The sequence below is a fragment of the Vicugna pacos genome, chromosome 25, assembly GCF_048564905.1.
Source record: "Vicugna pacos chromosome 25, VicPac4, whole genome shotgun sequence".
Lineage (NCBI taxonomy): Eukaryota > Metazoa > Chordata > Mammalia > Artiodactyla > Camelidae > Vicugna > Vicugna pacos.
This window is the reverse complement of record NC_133011.1, coordinates 17,271,852-17,290,838: the sequence shown is the minus strand read 5'-3', so window position 1 is coordinate 17,290,838 and position 18,987 is coordinate 17,271,852. Positions and strand designations below refer to the sequence as shown.

Below are 18,987 nucleotides of genomic sequence, written 5' to 3'. Positions count from 1 at the left end.
CTAAGTTTATGTCTATGATTTGACAAGCATCCAACATAAAAATAACGTTGGTGAGTATAAGCTTTCTGCTAAAGTCAGTAAATATTCAAAATATTAACACATGATTCCAATAAGGCCATAAAGAATTACATCTTAGTGGGCTATAGTGTGTAAAATGGTAAGATAATAAAAATAATGTAAGCTGTTGTTATACATGCAGAATTCTCTGTTCTGAAAAGAAGCACAATACAGTTGACCTCGTGGGATCTATAGGTTGAAACCATGAGCAACCATATAAATAGCATATGTTAGTGCCAAAGAAGGGATTTAGATTGTAAATCCTATGTGAGAAGGCAGTGATTATTCTGGACTAGGACAGATAAGATAGTGGGCTAATTATAGAAGCGGTGGGATTTGAGCTGAATCTCTGAAAAAGTTAGAACTTAAAGAAACAGAGAAAGGCATGTTAGGATGTCCTATTTGGAGAAATGACATAAGTCAGAAATCACAGACATCTCTGATACTCCTCCTGTCCCCACTCCAGAGCCCATGGCACACATTGCTAATAAACTGTAGATGTCTCCTCTTCCTGAGTTAAGAGGCAGTCACAGAATTCCCTTCAACAGACAGCTGCTAATCAGAGGTGGCACAAGAGAAAATTTTCTGTCCATCCATGGTGGGTAAACAAATTATGTGTGGAGTAATATAGAGAAACAAAGGTAGATTTATTTGACTGAAACAGGAAGAGTATGAGGAGTACTAATTGGAAAGTTTGTAAGAACTGTAATTGGTGGCTAGGAGTTTGGATTTTTCTTACGTGCAATAAAGAATGATTAAAAACTTAGCAAAAGAGTAAATGCAGACAGGGAAACCAGAGGAGGATTGTTACATTAATCTTGTAATGAGTATGTGACTAGAAGGGAAATATCATTAATGAAGAAAAAGATACAGAAATAAAATGCATAATAAAGACAGAATTGTCAGGGATTGAGATGAATTTAATATGAACAAAAGAAAAGAATGATCAGTTAAGATTTCATTGAATCCTTATCATGTTCAGAATTTATAATAAATATTTTAAATATGTTGTATCATTTGACTCTCATAATATTCTATGGGATAGGTATCCTCACTGTCTCTTTTGCAAATGAGGCACACAGAGCCTAAAAACCTTGCCATATTTTGAAAATGAAATAAAATATTGAATCTATTTAACCAGCTTTGGTTTCAGAATAATTTTTAATTTGACTTTAGTTCTCTATTTAATCTTCCATAGCTCTGATTTCTCTGTCAGTATATATAGACTCCTGCTTTGTGAATATTACAAATTTTTTCAAGAAAAGAATACAGAATTTGCAGATTTTAGTCAACAGAAAACTCAATTACACTTGAAGGAAATTACATTTGAATTAAAAAATACAACATATGGCCACAGTTGGACATATTTATAGTATATTCTTGTCATCTACATTTTTTTTTAATTCATTATATCTTTTAAAAAATTATTTTGGTTTTCCTTAGTGGCCACAAGCTCCTAAACAGTAGCTAAAAGTTTTATGTGCCTACTAAGTTCCAGGCACTGCGCTAAACACTTTGCACATATAATTTCTCTTGAGCCTAGCGTTCTTTAGGTGAGCAGACATACTTGCTGCCATTCTACAGGTAAAGAAACTGAAGCTAGACTGTTTAAGTGACTTGCCTAAGGTGAAGTAGCAAAGCCAGGAGTCAAATTTAGATTTCTATGACTAAAGCACAAAGCCTATTTCAGGAAACTAAATTCTATCTTCCTTCACAAAATTATACTGTGCCAAATATACAGTTAGAGCACACTGAGTGCTTAATTCATTTTGACAAATCTACTTCTTCTTAAAACCAGAGGCATTAAGTAAAATAAACACTAAGAAACCCAGCATTTAGTGCATAATTGTTATATATTCTGGGCTCTGTGATAAGCACTCTAGGCACGTGATAACATTCATTCTTTCTTTTAACTCCACATTATATATTGAGCATCGTTCTGAGTGCTACAGAAGCAGCAGGGAATAAAATGGACAAAGTCTGTGCTCTCTCACAGAGGAAAGAAAATAGATGCACGTGTACACATCAGTCCTTGTTTCACACTGTCGCAGTATACGTGAATGTCAAGTGGCAAGGTTTAGTTAACTGACACCAGCCACAAAAAAAATGATTCAAATTTCAGTTCCCATGGACAAGGTTAGGGTTAGGGTAACAGTAAGTAAATTTATAAAGTAAAAACTTTGTTGCTAGCTCTTCAGTCCACAAATTACTATATAATAGATGCACAGATGGGTGACCAATCACATTACTTCTTTCAGTATTTCTCGGTGATCAGTCACTGCACATTTTATATTAATTTCATTCACTGATAGCAAAACATTGTTATCTATTGGTGTTTGATAGGAAAAGTGTTGTCTCCTTGTCTCCCAGTGACAGACCCAGGTGACAGTGCACAGCTGTGGATAATCAAAAGAAGGAACTGGCCAACAGAGATGAAAGGCTAGAAATGAAATGAAATTGGGTGTGGTGGGTCAGGAAAGGTACCTCTATAGTGGTCTCACAGTTACTCTTTGAGTTAATAGCCCCCTGCCCCACTTTATATGTGAGTAAACTAGGATTAAGAAACAGTGAAGTACTGAGCCATGGACACACAGATATCAAGTGTCAGCGCTTGAAATCAGACTCCTCTTTATCTGAATTTTTTGTCCATATCCTTTTCAATAAACTGGATATCTTTCCCAAAGGATTTTTGTATGTGTGAAGGTTGAGTGCCTACTTAATATGACAGGTCATGACAGGTCTCTTAAATGACTTTAGTTGATAGGCTTTTTACAGCTACATTCTGTACTGAATACAGTCTGTATTTAGTACAGCTAAAATAATTCATAACTAAGTTTTGCTGAATGTGCAGCCCATACTACACAATCAACCTGGCTTTTCTAGTCTGAATAAAAGTCTTTTGGCAGCTCACTGTTGACACAATTTCAGGTGTTGTAGTCCATTTTAATGGCCAGATATGGGCATGCTACGATAGGACGAGAAAGTATTTGTTTAAGCTAACACATGTCCAGGATTTTCCATTTAGAAAGAACAGCCAGAAAATTCCACAAAGGAGAGTGACTGTAGATAGTAGTGTAAGAACTTTGAGAAATGTGGATGGAGATGCACTATGGTTTCAGAATATTGCTTTTTCCTGGTGGGAAAATTAAATTCTGATAAAGATTGCCAGGTATAGAGAACAAAAACTGGTCTTTAATTTTGTTGCATTTAATGGTCTTAAATTCCCTTGCACTTGAAAGTCTTTAACAATCATGCAATGATCAAAACACTTCAGCAACTTCCTAACCAGGAAACTTACCACCTACTTATGCTACTGTTAGCTTCAGTAGATCAAAGAATACAAAGTCAATAGCAATTAGGAAAGAAACCTTTGAGAAAGGGAAAGATAGCTATAAAACACTTAATTGTTTCTCTTAAAACCTACTCCCTTGCTACCTCCAACTGCTAATAAAATGTCATTTCTCCATGACAAGTAGCCCACAGGTCTTTCTCTTCTTGGATAGGAAAAAAAGGCTTACTGTGACAATGTATGTAATACCCTTCATTATTAAAACTTGCATTATTCTAATGTTTCTGGCTTATAATTAATGTGTAAGTGATTCTAGAAGCTTAACTTCTATCCCCAATTTGTTGCTTAGCAACAATCAAGCTGAGTGAAACACTGCTAGGGCATACACTATAGGTCATGGTGGGAAAAGCTGCTTGGAAATTTTTGAGTTGGAATTGCTCTCTGTGGAGACTAAGCATTTTCTCTATGTGATTCAGTTGAAGCAAACTTGCCTTGCTAATGGGAAATCCGGGCTAAATAAATCTGGGCCCATGTGAAAACAGCCCTATTGTAGACTTTTTACTACAATAAATATGACAATTATTTTTCAAGAACACATTGAATTCCACTGTTTCTAAGGATTTCTCACTTAAAAAAATCAATTTTAATTGTCATCATTGGTGCAAAGAATGATTTTATCCTTCCCTTGCATCTCAGCAGAATCAACAGGTATAACTCTCCAGGCATTCTCTACGTTCAGGAACATCCTTGTGTCTAGTCTACATATGCAAAGTGAAGTAAGAGATTGTTATAAACTAAATGTTTGTGTCGCCTAACATTCATATTTTGAAGTCTAATGGGATATGAAGGTGGGAGCCTTTGGGAAATGATTAGATAATGAGAGTGGACTTCTTATGAATGAGACTAATGCTATCCAGGGGAAGAAATATTCTCTTCTAGGTTCGTCTGGCTGCTGCTGGTCTAAGAGTTAAATTGACATGAGACTGATAAACAGGAGGAAAACAAACAAAAGTTTCATAACATGATTACATGGGAGAGACCCAGGATGACTGAGTAATTTGCCAAAATGGCCAAATGTCTTCCATTTTTTTAAAACATTTAAACAGAATGTTTTATTCACTTTATGTCAACTAGGAAAAATTACCTGCACTTATGCTTTACAATATTTCACCTCATTGGGAAAAAAGATAAATGTTACATTAGAGTCATTTGACTTTCATGACTTTGTTGCTCTGAGTTAAGAAAATGTTCAACTCTTTCCGGCAATATGTCTTTCAGTATTAGAACTGATCAACGAAAGTTGTCTGCCCCAAATGTCCACTTGCTGCCTTTGACTTCTGACCAGAAACAAACTTCTTTGCAGCATTTATGACATCAGGGTCAGCTACTGAGTCAGCCTGCTGAAGGACTCTGCCTGGTGGCATGTATGAACCAGCAACTAGAGCCTGGCACCTGACTTCATCCAGGAAGCCCCCAGAAGACTCCACTGACATTAGATACTCGGCAATCAGCTTGTCCTTTGCAGCTTGGACATCTGTGTTAGAATGGTTTCCTTGAGCAGTTGTTTTTACTTAGTTATAGGCAGCCTTGATAACATCTCCAGCAGCTGCAGCTTGTGAGATAGTGTAAATCCCAAAGAGTCTAGAATCTAAGTAACTGGCATTAAAATCAGACACATCAAATGGCTGGTGAATTCCCTAGGCAACAGCCTCGTACAGAGAGCTGGTGTCATTGCTGCCCCTCTTAACGTGGTTCAGCACCGAGGACGTGCTGCAGAACACTAAATGCATTTGCTGCTGCACTCCTGTCACAGCACTTTCTGCTGCAAGAGCAGCATGGAAGAGACTGTTTCCATTTTGTTCTCGAATTTCACCTCCACGGTATTTGGCCTTTGCACCAGATAGACCAAGCCCACGCCTCATATTGAGATCCATTTAGCAACTTGCTTTAGAACGGGATGACTCACACGGAGGCCAATCAAAGCCATTCTTGCACTTGTAAAACGGTTCTGAGCATAGTAATGTAACTCATCTGGTGTCATTTTTCCAATCCTACGATCAGGACAATATAAGGAATTAGTCAAGGCATTTCAGTAAGCTGCAGCACACAAATGTTCAATGACATGAGCCTGTGGATTCTGAAAAGCCACAGCTCTGTCGATCCTTAGCTGAGACTGAAGGGCAGCTGCCTCCCAATGAGGAAATTCTGGTGCTGTGGTGACATTGAGCAGGAACTCCATTAGAACATCAGCATCATCCTGCAGATATTCCACAGTGTGAGCCATGTCGTCCCTTGCTGAAGTCACACTTAATTTACTACCAACTGCTTCAGTTCCATGGGTTACGTTGAAAGATGGAGTTCCTTTTGTAGTCAAACTGGATGCAAGACAGTGAATGAGAGGTTCCTAAATTGTTGGAGCCCTTGTATGTACTGCCTGCTTTAGTGAAGAAACCAATTCTTGATGCAAGAACATAGTTTTCAAGAGAAGCAATCACTACACCATTTGGTAATTTGGTGAACTCAAAGTCCTAAGGATGTGGAGTCCCTCCTGCAGGGATAGCCATGGCTTTTACTTTGGGAGCAACTTTAAGGGAATAAAATCATGAGAAGGACCCTGCTATGGTTGTTAGTTTCATGGTTCAGGATTGCTCCAGGGTCACTGCCATCTGGTAGGAAAGCATGATGGTGGGGACCCAACGTCCTCAATTTAAATACCTTCTTCAACTAAAGACAAAGGAGTATGTTGAGTGTATTGCATTTGAACTTCAAAGGGAAAGAAGATAATTCACACAGAGATGGAAGAGCAAACGTTTGGTAACAAATGTTTGGACACAATGGGGCAATAGATTGGACTCTGATCTTCAGGCCCTGCAGGGTCTCTCCCACCACACCTAGCCCATATTCTTTGAAGATATCTCTGGTGATAGCTCTATCCAGGGAACAGGCCCTTGATCTAAATGCTTTTAGGCAGTTAAAGGGGAGGTACCCAGGAAAACTTCCTGACTCTTCTGTTTCTTAAAAATATCCAGCCCAAATTAATCTTCATGCCAAAGAGTAACATTTTGAGGTGGCAAAATTTCCTCCACTACAGTGTCCTTATAAAACAGACCCCAGAGCACTCACTCACTTGCTCTTTCTGCTATGTGAGGACACAGCAAAAAGACTGCCATCTATAACGGGCCCTCAGTAGACTATTAATGTGCCAGCATCTTGCATTTGAATTTCCCAGCCTCCAGAACTATGAGAAGTAAACTTCTGTGGTTTATAAGCCACCTAGTCTATGGTAGTTTATTGTAGCAGCCCAAACTAAGACAGAGATGGAGCCAGTTATTAAAAAAAAAAAAAATTCAAGCCCAAAACTCTTCCAATAACACGCGTCAAAAAATAAAGACAAACATATGGGGTTTTACTCTGCTAAAACTGTTCTCATGTGGATGTGTATACTACTTTCATGACTATTTGAGACCTAACCATGTCAAATACTACCTTTGACAGCCTAAAGGCTACATAGAGAACTTTGATCTGAAGGAAGACTTAAGTCAAATACCTATAAGGTTATATGAGTCTCTTTATCTTTCACTTCTGAACTATCAACTTCTATGGTAAATAGGCACTTACCTTATATATTATTTTACATGACTAAAATGGAAATGCAAATACAAGTGATATTTTCAAAGCAAGAAGTCTGGACATGTAGATTCCCACTATACATGGAACTACAAAAAACAGGCAACAGAAGTAGGCTGCTCAGTTGAATTGACGCTGTTTAGATCTCGTTTAAATATTTAAGTAAGGGAAACAAATTATTTTTCTTTTCCTATTCCTGTATTCTTTATTCATCTCTTTTAAATTTAGAGTGCAATATTTTTAAAAATTCTTTCTAAAAGAATAATTTCCTTCATTATCTCATTGCCTTTATTAATAAATAAGTTACTAAATTAAATTTTGAATTTTGGAGAGTTTTGGAGTTAGGAACATTTGACTGGGAGTTGAAAGATATAATATCTAAAGGGAAATCCTGATCTTGTACAAAGTATGTAATTTATGTAATAATAGTTTTCTCATTTGTATATGAACAGAGTAAGCTATGTCAACTAAAATAAATGTGGCAGCCTGGAGGTTGAAAGTTATGTTTTATTTGGCAAGAGGACGTTGCCGGGATGACAGCCTCTCAGATGGCTCTGAGGGACTGCTCCGAAGAGGCAGGGGAGGAGCTAGGATATGTAGGAGCTTTACAACAAAGACCAGGCAGCTGAAACAATAGAAGATTACCTGTTATCTAAAGAAAACCAGCCATCTCAAGTTAAAGAATTTAGTGCTTTTCTATGTGTGGGAGGAAGCAAACATTTGGGCTCATTGAATTCACTCCTTTGACAACCATCTAGCTATCTAGGGCCAGAATCTTGTCCTTTCTTATTCTGAGTCCCTTCAGAGGGCACCATAGTGAGTGGCTGCAGAGGCTGGGCTGCAGGCTTGTCTTCACTGGGGGGTGGAGGCAGCCGCTGATGACTTGATGATTTCAGCATTCTTTGTTTACTGATATGGGTTGCAGCATTTTTCATTCACAGCTACATGAGGTTGACATTTATAATTATAAATTTTACTTATTTTATTATTGCACACCCACACACATATACCCACTTTATTTTTTAGAGTAGATTTAGATTCACAACAAAATTGAGTGGAAAGCACAGAGCCATATATTCTCTGCTCCAACATACATGCAGCCCGTACATTTATTTTATTAAATATTTTGACCTTTGATAGGATAGGAAACAACTTTTTGCATCTTAGAATTTATTTTTATAAATAAAAACATTATTAGCTTACAAATAATCACTTTTTTCTTTTTGCTTTTTGATGAGAGTAATAATTTTAAGGTAATTTCAAAGACAAAATAAGAAATACTCAACAATAAATAGACCTAATATTTCATTAATGATTTGTAGAGAGTTTGAAAAAAAAAAAGCCCATGAACATGAACAGCCTCTTAGATATTCTATTTTAAAATTTTAGCTATCTTTTCTTTGGAGATACATTGTAATGATTTCTCTACTGTCCCGAATTATTGCACATAGTTTTTATTTTTTAACAGTTCAAGTAATAATTGCCAGACCTCTCTCTTCAAAGAAATTATAATATTTTGTGATTCATACCTTCACTCCATGGATTCCAATGGACACTTTGCCTACATCTTTGTTGTTGAAATAAAAGTAGTCTCATTCTGGCCCCTGGAAAGTGTATTAGTACAAACATAGTTTTATAACTTACAAGCATAGTTGTTTTGTTTTGTTTTTTTACATTTAGAAGCATTTCAAGTGTCTGCTATCATTTTAATAGTATTTTACAGGCTTTTTTTTCCCTGTGTTTGACTTTATTATTGTTCACTAATTTCTTTTCTGAAAATTTACATTTGGATTCCAATCCAGTGATTTCCCTCTGGTTTATTCTTTTGTTACAAGCCTCTTAGGCAATTAACTTTCCTTGCATGGCTGCCTCTTTGGCCTTCCATATCAGCATCAGGAAACATCAGGAGAGCAATTTTCTTGTGAATATTTTTTCAACTTACCCAGTTTTCTCCTTCCTGATGATTGCAATTGAGAACTGCCACTCATTTCTGAGGGATTGCTCTCCTCACCTTTTCCATCTCCAACTAACTAGTTGGGATAATAATTCTATTTCCCTCCAGGGTAAATTCCTCATTAGAACAAATTTTATGTAACTCTGACATTACCAATGGTTTCTAAAACTCTCTAGCTGTTTCTAGGCTAGTTGTTCATCAGTCAATAATGGGTCAGGGTGGTCACACTTCAGAGTAGGTGACATCAGGTATCCAAGGCCAAGTGATGTAAAAAAAAAAAATAGAGTGAACTCTTCGGAGAGGAATTTCAAGTACCAGTGAGCTGAGGCCTCAAATTCTTCTTAATCCACATTATATGAAATTATTTGCAAAACCTGAAATTATCTTCAATCCAGTATATACAATTTAAAATCTGAGGGATCAAATTTTCAGAAGGTACATAGGACTGACTGTTCTACAAAAGTCAGGAGGTAACATTTCAGATATCATTATGGAAATCTACACCAGGGTGTTTTTTAATTAATGAAGGATGTTAGAAGCAGTACTTTTATTGGTGAAATAATGATGTTCAAGAGAAGTGTTTGATTAGGAAATTGTATAGGTCTCATGTGAAGATTAGGTGGAAGAATTTGACAAATGAGGTGTGCAGTTCTTGAGTTCTGTGACCTTGCTGGTCCTTATGCTACATTGTTTTAATGGTCTTAATTGTTCACCTTTCCCTGTGTCCACATCCTTTATGTGGATATACACATCACATGACTTGGTTCAGCCAAAAGAATGTTACTAAGAGTGATATAACCAAAGGCTTAAAAACCACTTGTGCAATTGGTTTTGCCCTCTTCTGCCTCTCCTAGTCCAATAATGTGAACTTCCTTCATGTAGCTCCTTCTCCATTTGCTTGGACCTCAGACCAAATCATATCCCAGGAAAGACACAAGCCCAATGGATCCTTAGCTTACAGCAGACACACTGAGCCAAGCCCAGTGTAGATCAGCCAAACCCCTCACCCCAACCTGCCAACATGTAGAAACATTATATATATAATGTTTTTTATGCCATTTTGATTTGAATCTATTATGTAGTGTTATTGTAGTAATTGCAAACTGATACATTCCTCAATTCAAATTCACAAGGAATGTACTTGACTTCACCTTAAGGTTGGTCAGTTTTGTCCTTGAAGAAACCATGAATCCACTTTGAAGTCAAATTTTCATGCAGAGTGCCAGTGAAGAAGTCTAAGGAAGAGAGAGGTATTGTCCAAGCTACTGAATAGTTCATAAGACTGTTCTGAGCATTCTTGCTATTAATATTTGTATGTTAAGCAATGTTTGCCTTCTTTGATACCTACCACCTGGCACTAAGGATATGAAGGAAAGGAAATACACTTCCCACCTCCTCCTAAACCCCAGAGACTATGACTATTTATCTAAAGATCCCTGACATTTGCTGAATAGGGAAAAAGGACTTAAGACAGTTTGCAACAGTAAAAAAGAACAGTAATGTTGACTTTTGAAAAGTATAAACCTTTGATCAGAGAACATTTCGTGTCTGCTTCATGAGAAGATGTCCCTCTTGATACAACTATATTCTTCCTGCCCTCAGACACTACGTGCATAGAAGAGATGTCATTTTTGTTTTTGTTGTTACCCCGCTTCCTCAAGTAAAACACACAGTATTTTCAGAATTGGCAGCTAACAGTCCTAAGGGTTTGAATTATACAGTATTTTTAATATATATTTTTACTGAAGTAGAATCAGTTTACAATGTTGTGTCAATTTCTGGTGTACAGCTTACTACTTCAGTCATATAGGTACATACATATATTCATTTTCATATTCTTTTTCACCATAAGTTACTACAAAGTATTGAATATGGGTCCTTGTGCTATGCAGTATAAACTTGTTGTTTATGTGTTTTATACATATTAGTTAGTATCTGCAAATCTCTTTTGTAAGCTATAGCTAGAGTTGCTTAACAGCTCTACTGTCTTAATTTATGATTTGTGGGTTCTACAATTTATGACAACAATTTCTCAACCTCTTTCATATGTATTGTATATGTATCTGTGTGTATACATATTATATATACATACATGTTTTTCTCACTCCTGAAATAGATTGGGCATTTGTTTATGATCTTCCCTTCTCCATTCCTCACGTACTGAATTTACACCAGCTGCCATTTTTCAACCCTCAGAACCATAATTCAAGTTAGAAATTACTACCTTGAGATGTCTTCAGTCATTCAATCCATGTTCTAAATCCTCTAATTCCCCAAACTCAATTAATTTAAATTCACCTGATTTCTAAGATAAATGTCATAGAGCTTTTTTAAAAAGGAAGAGTTCTTTAAAAATAATTACACATCAAAAAAGACTAATAAGTACAAATCTACCTTTAACAATCTATTATAAATAAATCTGCTTGTGGAGGGTAAAAAATGTTTGCTTTCATTGATGTGGATGTTCTTTGGTATGAGAGGTAGTAAAGGGCAATGAAATTAAAATTATATCCATGTATTCTGAAGCTGGGAAGAATCATCATAGGAAGATCAAGGAACTGTAAATTCTAATTTAGAAAAGAAGAGTATACATGAGAGAAGGAAAATAGGGATCTTTCCATTACACCCATATTCCTGGAATATACTGATCTATTTGCAACCCAAATATATGAAGACTAATCTGAATGCTGACATATTAAATTATAGAATAATTAATAAACTTCTATTTTACTTTGAGTTACACAGAATAAAGACTATAGGAAGACTACTGTTATAAAATTTACTGTATGACTTTCAACCTAGCTAATTCTTCGTTATCCAAGTTACTTCAAGTATCAGTATTAGATATTTTCTCCTGTATCTAACCAATTTATCTATAAATGCCATTTTTAAAAAATCTTTTGTAGATTACTACCTTGGTCATCTCACACGTGTGATGTAAAAGCAAACAACCCTGGTGACAAAGTTGTCATTTGCAACCCTAGAGGTGACAGTATGTTGAAATTTGAAGAGAGTGATTTAGAGGTACAGATGTCACCATAAGAAAGCCAGCTTACCAGCTTTTGGGATGCATCGCTACGTAACCTTGCCTAGGTAAATTCACCATGGTCTTGGGGATTAACTAACCTTAGTTGTCAAGGTGAAGACATACAAATTTGTTCAGTCAAGGACTGAATGGACTATAGTGAAAGGACTTTAACAACTATCTATTTTGAGAAGTTGTGGCAATTCTTAAGCTCATTAGTAACAAAGTATGTGGAAGTTGATGACTTATCTACTAATGATATATCAGGAAAAGCTAATTATATCAACTAAATATGGAGTTTTCTTGTTTAACTTCAAGTGATTTTTCCTTCTTTGTAAATTTTTAAAGTTCACCTTATTATCACTCTCATTGAACACTTAGCTCTCTAGGAAATAAATGTTTAGTGAATTGCTGATTACTAAACATCTAAGCTTGGAAACATGATTTACACAAAGTTTAAAACTTTAAAAAATGGAATGTAAAGATGCAGAGTGAAGTTTATTTTCTTCCTTTTCCTTATCTTGTATCTCTTTGAAAGCCAGGTCATATGTTTTTAGTTTAGTGCTCTTTCAATAATACATTATTTTTGATATTTAAGTCTTTGACTTTTTCACTTACATTAGGTTTGCTATTACAAGATGATCATTTGAAATAAGTAAGATTTACACCTATTACTAGGTCAGAGTTTCTCACAATTAATGCAATTTAACTGTGTTTATTTTCTAACCTGTGAATATGAAACTATCATTTTGCAAGCTCTTTCTGTTGGACTGATCTGCTCTCTCAATCTCTCTTAGCAGAGAAAGAGTTCTTTTAGGTTTTAACTTTTATTATTTTTACATTATATAAGTAACATAGAATTTTAGACAAATTAGAAATGCTAAGTAAGTAAACATCAAATAAACAGAAACAATTACCTTTAAAGCCTCAGTTGTAGATAATCTACCATTAACATTTTAGTATATAACCTCCTAGATGTTTTTCTCTTTCCTTTCCTTTTTTTTTAATGGACATATATCTCAAGTGATCTGGGGAAAAAAAGAAAAACATCTAGAATATTGAAAGTAACTTAAATTTAAAAGTCAGTATTCTAGATCTTGCATAGGGTGGCATATGTTTATTACACTACTAAATAAAAAATAAATAGAGTCAATGAGGAAAATGTGGGATTATGTTCCGACCAGAAAGATTAACATGGTAGTGTTAGGTAACAGCTCTGGAGAACACTTTTAAAAGATAAATGATACAGAGCTTTTTTTCTCTTTTCCATCTTGATCCTTTCATCAGTGTTGCTGTCTGAAAGTCAATTTGTACCATAAAAATAGAACTCGTGCAAGTAATCAGTGAGTGGAAAGAGAAGGAATCTTCCCGAGTATGGAAGATTATTCATGTCTGACCAGGACTGTTTGCCTCAGGACTTAAACAGCAGAGAATTAAGCTCTGTTTTTTTTAAGTCATTGATATTTTGGATTTTCTTTTTCATTCTGCCCATTCTTAATCTTAATTGATATACTCTTTAAGTATCAAATAATATGCATTCATTTACATAGTTTTGGTTTGATTCTTATTTCAGAATCACCAATGGAAAACAATGTTCACAATTCAGGCACCACCGTTTGGGGAAACCAATATCCAAATTCCCCAATAAGTAAGGCAGAAATAATCTGCCAGGACAGATCTTCTACCCCAGAACATAGATGTGGTCACCAAAACAATGTACTCTCATCAGTAACACTAGCTCATGACACAGCTTTTGCACAGATAGGTCACTTTGTAGGTTGTACATAATTGCTAGGCTCTTTCTTATAACTCCTCCTGTTTCTCTATGATCTATGACAAAACTTGCTGATTGAATTATGTGCCCTAGATCTGTGGAGATAGCACTCTCCTCACACAATACATGGGTTTGCATATCTAGCACTCATGCAGACACATTCCAGTTCATGTGCACACACACGCAAAGACAACAGTTTACAGTACTTGCAAATTTGCCAAATAATTATAAAATAACATTGTATAAAAACTGAAAGACCTAAGAATTCACTAGGAAGCTACTTTCCCACAATTAGAGCAACTTGAACATGGCCAGAAGTTTAGGCAGAATATGGGTAAGTAGAAAGGAAAGAAAGGAATAATCATGCAAAATATCATTAAAAAGCAGAATGACTAGAAAGAAGAAAAATTTTAAGGAATTATGAGAAACTGCTATTTAGTCTGGCTGATGATAGCTGTATTAAATATGGCCAGAATCATGAATATCTGATTTCTCTAGAAGCCATATGCCACCATTTCAATATTCTGCAAGCTATCTTTGAAACAAACCAGTATTTTCTAAAGAATATTTAGCAGACTGGAAGGCTTTTTGAGGTTTTCTGTATAATAAAAGTACTCAATGATCAAATAAACATGTAAAATGCTTGTAATGATCATCTATTATCTGGAATGCCCAATAACATTTGCTCTTTGCAAGAGCACTTTGTTTTTCTATTTTGAGTCCTTCATTTCTAAGCTTTAACCATATGGATCTCAGGCTGACCTGTTATAATATTCCACTCCCAGGGCTTGTCCCAAACCAAGCTCATTATGTGCTTCCGAGCTTTTATTCTTTTAATTGGAAAAAAAATGTGGAAAAAGAGGCAGTCTCTCTTTGTTGGCAAAACCCTGAGATATTAACTCGGAAATGTTAGTGAAATATTCCATGTCATTGAGGAAAAAAAAAAGTCTAAAAAAAGAAAAGAATGAAACTGATAGAAGCAGAAATAAGATTGGAAAAAACTCTTACAGTACCCTCTCCGTGGTTCCATGTCTGTTTTGAACCACCGCTTATCTTTACTGTGCATTTCTGTAGTCTGGTATCCATAAATTGTCTTCCCCCCACCTTAAACTCTTTCCAGCTGGAGTTCCCTCACTCACAACCAAAATTAATCTGATTAAATCAAGCTATAGACCTTTCTCACCTGTTGAAGATGAGCGTTACAGATTAGCAAGTGCAAAGCTCTAAGAAGCCTGCTAAGGCTGCTTAACTTAATTCAGTATTTCCCCAAAATTGTAGAAAAGGAAGTTCTGTTATTTATTAGGATGAAGGCTCCAAATTCATGTATATTCTTCTTGCCCTGGTGAGCTAAACCGCATCATGGGTGATCTTTGGGAGCCCTTATTTTCCCTCTGCTGTTAGGAGGGATGAAAAATATGCTTCATCTGGTGTATCAGTTCTGACAGATTAGGAAAGGCTGTTTGGAATGCTGTGTTAAGAAGGATTCTGATGCAGAACATGCCTAGTGAAACAAGAATGCCATTTGATTAGCCATTTCAGACTTTGGAATTATCATGAAGAGTGATGGTGCAGGTAATACAGAATTACCCTTCCAGCTAGCTCCATATGCTGACCTCTTCCCCTCAGACATGAAAAGATGGATCTCAGAAAGAGAGAGGAGAGGAGGCCCAAGATGCTTCTGCAAAGCACTTTTTTCTTAGGAATCACCTTAAGTTCTGAGGCACCTTCTAAAGTTAGGGAACTCTCTTATGTTGGGACAAGCTTGAGTTCCTTATGTATTACCAACAGAACAGAATCCATGAGAGATGGAACGAAAGCTGAGGAAAAAGAGCTCCCTAATGGCACCAAACGAAAAGCAACACATTTTACAAGTTTTTTTTTCTTCTAAAAATATGTATTGTACTATTCTTTACATAAACTCTTCTCTGTTGAGGACATTCGGTAAAATACACTCCATTGCGAGGGCATGTCCAAACTAAAGGACAGGAAAGCGTAGGTGCTGCAGCCTATAAAGGTCAGACACTAGGACACAGAGGAGGTATTAGGAGAGTGGATCTGGAAGAGTAAAGGGGAAGTATCCAGCACAGGTTCAAAGGGCCATTAGTGGAGTCAGAAATGTGAAACAGTAGGGGGGAAAAGAAGATTAATAACACCTTTATCTCGGAGCCAACAAAGTAGAACCAAGAAAGGTTTCAGGCATAAAATTAGAACTCCCCCTCTTATAAATGTAAAGAGTTAACATGAACACGTCTCAGAAATACTGGAGTAAGCAAAGCATCACTGTTAGAAGAAGATAACGTTGAAACTAAGAAAAGTAAAATTTGAAAATGGATTAGAACTGAAGGAAAATGCATCATAGTAAGAACTGAGTATAATTTAGGCAGCAGTTTATGTAAGTCTAAAGAGATGTAGACAGAAACCAAGAAGTTTGTTTGTTTCATTTTGTCCTGTTGTTCATTTTACATTAATAAGCACTGTTACAAATGACTTGCAAATGTTAGCTTATGTGATTTATGTAACCCTACTACACAGATGCTATGCTTCCTTTTAGGACAAGAACAAATTCAATGCAAGGACAGTTCCTGAGCTTAGAAGAAAAGACAAGCTAATAAACAATCTTTGCTGACAGGCTGCCTGACCAAGAAAAATCCTGTTCTCCATAATTAGGAAGACAGACAACCACAGGTAGGAGACCATCCTCATTTTACAAATAATGGCTGCAAAGGCAGTGAGATGTTAACTATTTCCTTAATATTCACTTGGATAACAGAGGACTCAAGCAAGCTATGTTTTCATTAAATTATTATCACCTCCCATGACCTCTCCTGCCCCCTCTCTTTTACCAAAACAAAAATTGAGTTAACAAAAAAGTCAGAATAGCCATGATTCGTTGGTACTTTGGAATCCTAGTTATTGGCTGATTTTGCAAGTTCATACAACTCTGCTTTTTCACAGTTCTGCTGCAATGTCTGTTTCAGAGGCAGTCTCTAAGAACAACTCCTCCATCCATTTCTTCATAATATTTCTATCAACTGGACTGTCCTCTCTCCATTCTCCATTCTGTCAAAATTATACTTTTGAAGACCACAAATGTTCTCCATCTTTCATGAAGACCATTTTTCCTCATCATCTTCAGCCATAAATAATCTTTATACTGTTGAGATGTTTCTCAAAGTGTGGTCCTCAGACCAATCCATTACAATCACATGGAGATTTGATTAAGACTGAAAATTCTAGGTCCATCCTAGAAGAGGCAGAATATGAATTGCATAATTACTAAGGTCCCAGAGAGTCTAACACTCACCAAAATTTATGAAACACCATTCTAAATTAGTACAGAACTTTTCTTTCCCCCTTTTTTTGTGTCATGCATCAATTTCTGCATGGACTGTAGTTATTTTGTGCCCATTATTATACTGTAAGGATTTCACTGCCATGGACCATGCATTCATGTTTGTATTGTCAACTGAAGTAAAATCACACAATGTAAGAGTTGTGAGTTAAGTTGTACTTGGGCAAAATGAGGATTATAGCCTGGGAGACAGCCTTTCAGATAGCTCTGAGTAACTGCTCCAAAAAGGTAGGGCAGAACGTCAGTATTATATATTTCAGAGAAAAGGGGGCACACATTTAGGCAGAGGCTTACTGCTATTCATGAGAAGCGGATGTCACCATTAATGATTTTAGTGCTTTCTAGATGTGAGGAGACATAAGAATTTGGGCTCATAAAATCTTTTCCTGAAAATATCTGTCCTGCCAGTTTTTCCCAGAGCACAGAGGGCCTCATTCCTGATCTCCACCCTGAACTCCTTTCAGGGGGTGTCGGAGGAGGCCAGCGTCTGCAGCAGCTCATGATTTAATCCTTGCAGAGGTAGATGGCAAGTGCCAATTTTTAGTTGCCAGTATCCACAATAATATTTGACACATTGCTCTGTATTAGATGGGTGTTTAGTAAATATTTGTTTTATTTTCATGATTTTCTGTGAAGAAATAGTTTTGTTTCAGAAATAGTTGTATTGTTCTTATCAACAACTTACAATGACTAATTTTTATTTAATAGATGTGTTGATGTGCATAGATATAGAGATACAATATTTTGTGTGTATTTGAAATTCTTACTTATCAGCATTAATGATGAAGTATAAGGCTGGAAAGTTACTATTCAGATATTTATACAACTGGACTCAGCAAACTCAGGAAAGTAGTAAAATGTAAAAATAAAAGATTCAAGAAGAGTCCAAGGTCTCCCTTGAGCTAAACAGAGGTCCTGCCTCAGTGACAGGAAAAGCTCCAAGGAATATGCTTCCAATCTTTATCCCATGCTTCCCCTCAGATCATTTAAGGAAGAACCCAACGTTTGTCTGCCTCCTTTTAAAATTATATCTGCCTCAGGCAAAGCTAGCCTCAAAGGGACCAATTACAGTGAAAGGGGGTGGTTATTTCCTTTCAAATTCCCTTGGCTCAGTAAAGTTAGCACATCTTTGTCAGGCCTTCTGAAGGTCTTTCTTAGGACTATAAACTTAGTTGGGCAGAACTGCTTTCTTCCGTGTAATTCCCCATAGTAGTCAGGGCCAGGACTGTTAATAAATTATGCTAATGAAGTTGATGATAAAATAACACCTCTTTATTTGTACATCATAGTGTCCAGTTCATTTAGTAGAAAGCTTAACTTTATAAAAGCAGCATATTTCAAGCAGAGAGTATTTAACTCTGAATTTTCAGAAAGGTTAATATCTATCTAGTTATCTAGAAGCTTCACATGAAGATAAATTAACCTTTTTTTTTTTTCCTTTCAAGCTAGGCTTTTGTCTCTTTGGGGAGGTTGAGTATCTTAAAAGTCAGTCAGAAAGGTTTTTATTAAATAGCTCTACAGTCTAGCAACTTTCTCTTGAAAGTCGAAAACCTTAGCCAGACGTATTACTACAGAGGAGACCTCAGGCAATTAAATCAAAGAAACCCAGAGCACACACCCATTATCCATGTTTCAACAGTTCCTTTTGTGACGGGTACAACTCAGGTGAAACTCTCTTTTGTAATTCTTCTTCTCAAATTTGACATGGTTCTGTGAAGTCTGTCACCGAACAATTAAAAAGAGAATCTAGTCGTACAATTCAGCTCTATCTTAAAGATGCAGTTTGTTCAGCTAAGACAAGTGAGACTTTTAAATAAGAAAAGAAAAAAAGTTTATATAATGCTCTTTCTATACCATTTTTATATCCTATGAATTTGTGTATAAAATAACATTTAAACACCTGTAACGA

At 36.1% G+C, this 18,987-nt stretch overlaps 1 long non-coding RNA gene and 1 pseudogene across 1 annotated transcript in view; one reads left to right on the top strand and one right to left on the bottom strand.

Annotated features, from left to right (window-relative positions):
* The window catches only part of LOC140689276 (uncharacterized), an 85,082-nt gene that overhangs the window by 20,846 nt on the left and 45,249 nt on the right, over window positions 1–18,987 (top strand). The window contains exons 2-3 of the long non-coding RNA XR_012064165.1: window positions 11,834–12,020; window positions 16,278–16,411. This is a non-coding gene — a long non-coding RNA (uncharacterized lncRNA). The remainder of the gene's footprint in view (window positions 1–11,833; window positions 12,021–16,277; window positions 16,412–18,987) is intronic.
* On the bottom strand, window positions 4,626–5,982 carry LOC102531961 (cytochrome b-c1 complex subunit 2, mitochondrial pseudogene; annotated as a pseudogene).